We start from the raw sequence: 4,250 nt of genomic DNA on the forward strand, positions 1-4,250 counted from the left end.
TAAAATTATAATTTTTATTATTATTAAAATATTATTATTATTATTGTTAATATTTTTTATTGTTTGAATTCTTAATATTATTATAGTGTTAAAATTATAATAATTATTATTATTGTTAAAATTATATTATTATTACTATCGTTATTATTATTATTGTTAAATTATTATTATTATTGTTATTATTATTAATATTAATATTATTATCATTATTATTATTCTTGTTGTTAAAATAATAATTATTTTTGTTAAAATATTATTATTATTATTATTATTATTGTTGTTGTTGTTGTTGTTGTTATTTGTATTGTTGTTAGAATTCTTGATATTATTTTTATTTTTGTGAAGTAACGTAACTGTTTTTTAGCGTTTCATGTCTCTAATTGATCTGAAGAATTGGGTACAAGCAACGGGAAAGGAGAATGGTTATGTTATTATGACCCGTTGATCGAAGAATATTGGTGGTAGTACGGGGATGGTATGGCTTGTGTGCGACCGTGGTGGTGAGCACCGTAGTAAAGAAACAGTTAGGAAAGCAGGTAGCAAAAAAATTGGTTGCCCATTTTCATTACTCGTTGTGCGGGACGTGACGAATGACACGTGGGATTTAGTAGTGGACAACTCGAAACGTAACCATGAACCTGCGTAGAGTCTGTTGGGCCATGCGTTTGTGCGAAGATTTACTGAAGTCGAATACAGGCTGGTGGAGCAGCTGACAGCTCAAAACATGGAGCCGCGTAACATATTTCAAACCCTAAGAAAGCAGTTCTCCGACAGCCTTCATGTTCGGAAAGACGTGCAAAATGCGATCCAGAAAATTAGAGCATCACAGATGGACGGAAAGACTCCGATACAGGCACTGGAAAACATGTTGCATGAAAACCAATTCATTTACGACACCCGATGGGAACCCAAAACAGATCTCGTAACACAGATTTTCTTTGTTAATCCCCATTCGATTACTATGTGGCGTGCATTCCAGCATGTGCTGTTGATCGACGGGACGCACAAAACAAACATCTACAACATACCATTTGTCCAGGTTGTGGGTTTGACGTCGACCAACAAGTCTTTTTTTGTCGCACATGATGTTATTTGCAAAGAACGAAGGGATAGCTTCGTGTGGGTGCTTGAAAGGATTAAGTCAATGTTGCATGAATGTATGATGCCCCGTGTGATAGTCACGAATAGAGAGCTAACCCTAATTAACGCCTGTGCTAAAGTATTCCCGAACGTGTCTAGGTTTCTATGTTGGTTTCACACAAACAAAACCTCTTTAAACATTGCAAGCAAGGGTTCAATAAAAAAGATTGAGAGAAATTTTTGTCGTACTGGCAGAGGGTGTGCGACTCTGCTTCAGAGCCCATATACGAATATAACTTGAGCAAATTGTATAACTGACTTGTGGCCTGTAACCGTTTAAGTAAGTGCGTCTTCAACAATATATATTTTTTTTGATTTGATACAATATATTTATACATTTACCTAATAAGTATTATCATTTAAATAATTATAATTATAATTAAACTAGCCAAGTAACATGTATTGTGTTTTATACTTAATTAATTACTATTACAAATACATAGACAGAGAAGAGATTATGTGTATAACAAATAAATAACTAATAAAAAAATAGTAAACAAGTAGAGTGCTCACAAATAGAGTAGTAGATTTGAGTTTGGATTTTATTTAGTTAAAAGTCGAACTTAGTTAAATTGCGGTCGCAAATTTGCACCGGTTGCAAATTCAGTCGCAAAATCTGGTTAGCGACTAGGTCAATTTCGGTCGCATTTCCGGTCGTATATCGGTCGCAAAAAGTTTTGCAACGGATTTGCAACTGAAAACGCAGTCGCAATTGATCTGTTTTCTCGTAATGCTCACAATGAACAAAAGAACAAATAGGACTTAAGCAGTTTTCGAATTTTATTAATGAGTGACTTTGGAAACTCGCTTACAATTACTAAGAGCATCCGTGGTCTAAAATTCAAACCTCCTAGTCAGCATGTCACATCATTCCAAACTACCATCATTATAAATCATCATTTCGTTATCCACCTTAGAGCATCCACAATAGGATATGTGTTGATGTTTTTAAGGAGAAAGAAAGGTGTGGTGGATGAGAGAGTGTGTGAGGTGGAGAAGAGAATGTGTGGTGGTGTATGTAGGAAAAAACATGTATTTGAAGTGTATTTGAAGAGAGAGAAATGTGTTGTGAGAGGGAAAGCAGAAAGAGGAGAGAGAAGAGAGGAGAGAGCGTGTTGTTTTTGGATGATAATATAGGGCAAGAGAGAGAATGTATGTGATTGGTGGGGCAATGCCACCTTGGCACAATAAAAACATCAAAAAAAAAAAAAAAAAAAACACCCCTTATTAGGGATGCTCTTATCACCTACCTTTCCTTTTATTTAACTACTAGTCTAAGATCCCGCGAGTTTCGCGGGTGGCTTAACACAAACATATAATATCTACTGGCATTGAAGCCCATATAGATCATTATTTTTGTTCTAGGCCTTTCCAAAGTTATGCTTCACGTCTAAGGCTCGCCAGATTGACGACCAAATATTAAAACACCAAACAAAACTTTAGAATGAAAAGGTAACATAAAGCATTGATGAAGCATATCGAAACTAAATCACAAGATACCACTATATTTTGCGCTTGAATATATGAAAACTCATGGTGTATCAACTTAAAATTAGATTTATTTACACTAAAATATACATTTAAGTGGCCTAATATGTAGTTTGTTACCATCCCATTCCAATTTAAGGAGACATTTGTAAACATCATTTAGCTGAATTTGTAATACACTTATAATAGTTTAAGAACCCGCGAATTTTATGGGTGGACTAACATACAAATATATAACTTAAAATTGTTGAAATAATCCTTTGATAGAAATAAAAATTCAAGTACTAATGAAATTAGTAAACTACAATGAAATGAAAAAAGAAAGCAACGCAAAAATCACAAGTAATTAAAGATTCCTTTATACACCACATTTGATGTAAAAACCGTTACCAGAAATCAGGTCGGTTCGGTAAATTTAGTACTGGTTCTGAACCGGTATCCGGTACCATTTACTCATCTCTAGTTGAAGCCTTCTAATAAAAGAAGGGACTCCCAAAAGTAGGCACATGTCACTTGAAGTAGCGAGCACATGGTATTCTATAGCAAAAGGCGAAAGAATAGTTCCTTTTGTGCTCACTGCGTGGCTGCTTGCTTTTCAAGACCCCTACCTGTTTGTCTTACATATTGGGTTTCACTTCTAAGTTTGGTATCCAACCAACCTATGTGGGATAAACAACAAATACTAATTTTCCCGGTTTTAAGCCTCCGGGCATCTACCTTTCTTCACTCACGATTCTTCCAAATCAATAACTTTGATAGCAGCCTCTTTGTTGTTCTTTTCAACCCTGTACATCATGGCATAATCAGATGATAACATAAGTGATACATGTAGCTAAAAATAACACTGTAAGATGCTAAAAAAATCATGAGCTTCTATATTATAATAATGGTGCCTATGTACATTAGTGATTAGTCTTTGGTGCTACAGATGCTATTCCATTGATCCTTGAGTTGCAGGGAATCTCATTTTCTTAGTGCAGTCATAAGTTAAATAACAATGAACTAAAAAAACAAATACAAAAAAAATCAAAAATCATTAAAGATTTTTTAAATACACCACGTGTTTCTTATCCACATGTCTTGCATCTTCTTTCCCTATATCATGATTACTCAGACTCGTTTTATTTATAAACGATCTTTGTGAGCTAAAAATCCAACCAAGCGTAGTCACTGGTCAAGTCGCCAGAAGAAAAAGTAGCATATATTTAAAAACTACAAAAAATAACCATCTCGTATTTCAGCTAAATCAATAAAGTTTGTTTTTATCATTTGAGATTTAACCCAGACGTCTTAGAAACAACACCTTTTGGCTAATGTGGAAAACATTAAGAATGCTTAAACTAAAATGGAAACTAATTAAATATATACCTTTGATGTATCAAAAGAAGCTAATTGGATTGGTTGAACACCCAAGGATGCATGTAATATATATCTCTCTTCGACTCGTGCCTATTCTCTTGCAAAAGTTGTTGAAGTAGTATCTGTATAAAAAGTCCACAAAAAATAAGTTTGTTACCAATGCACGCTCCTTTTAGCACTTTTGTTGGTGCACTTGTGTCTGTACTTTGTCTGTATTCGGTTTTCATGTAACGATGTCCTGATTTGTGTTGTAAGTTGACCAA

General features: G+C 34.2%; 1 non-coding gene across 1 annotated transcript; it reads right to left on the minus strand.

Moving 5' to 3' along the window:
* Positions 1-3,096: 3,096 nt before the first annotated feature.
* On the minus strand, positions 3,097-3,214 carry LOC118481343. The gene has a single exon (XR_004865550.1). It is a non-coding gene; the product is annotated as a U5 spliceosomal RNA (small nuclear RNA).
* Between the last annotated feature and the right edge of the window lie 1,036 nt (positions 3,215-4,250).

This window comes from Helianthus annuus, chromosome 8, assembly GCF_002127325.2.
Source record: "Helianthus annuus cultivar XRQ/B chromosome 8, HanXRQr2.0-SUNRISE, whole genome shotgun sequence".
Lineage (NCBI taxonomy): Eukaryota > Viridiplantae > Streptophyta > Magnoliopsida > Asterales > Asteraceae > Helianthus > Helianthus annuus.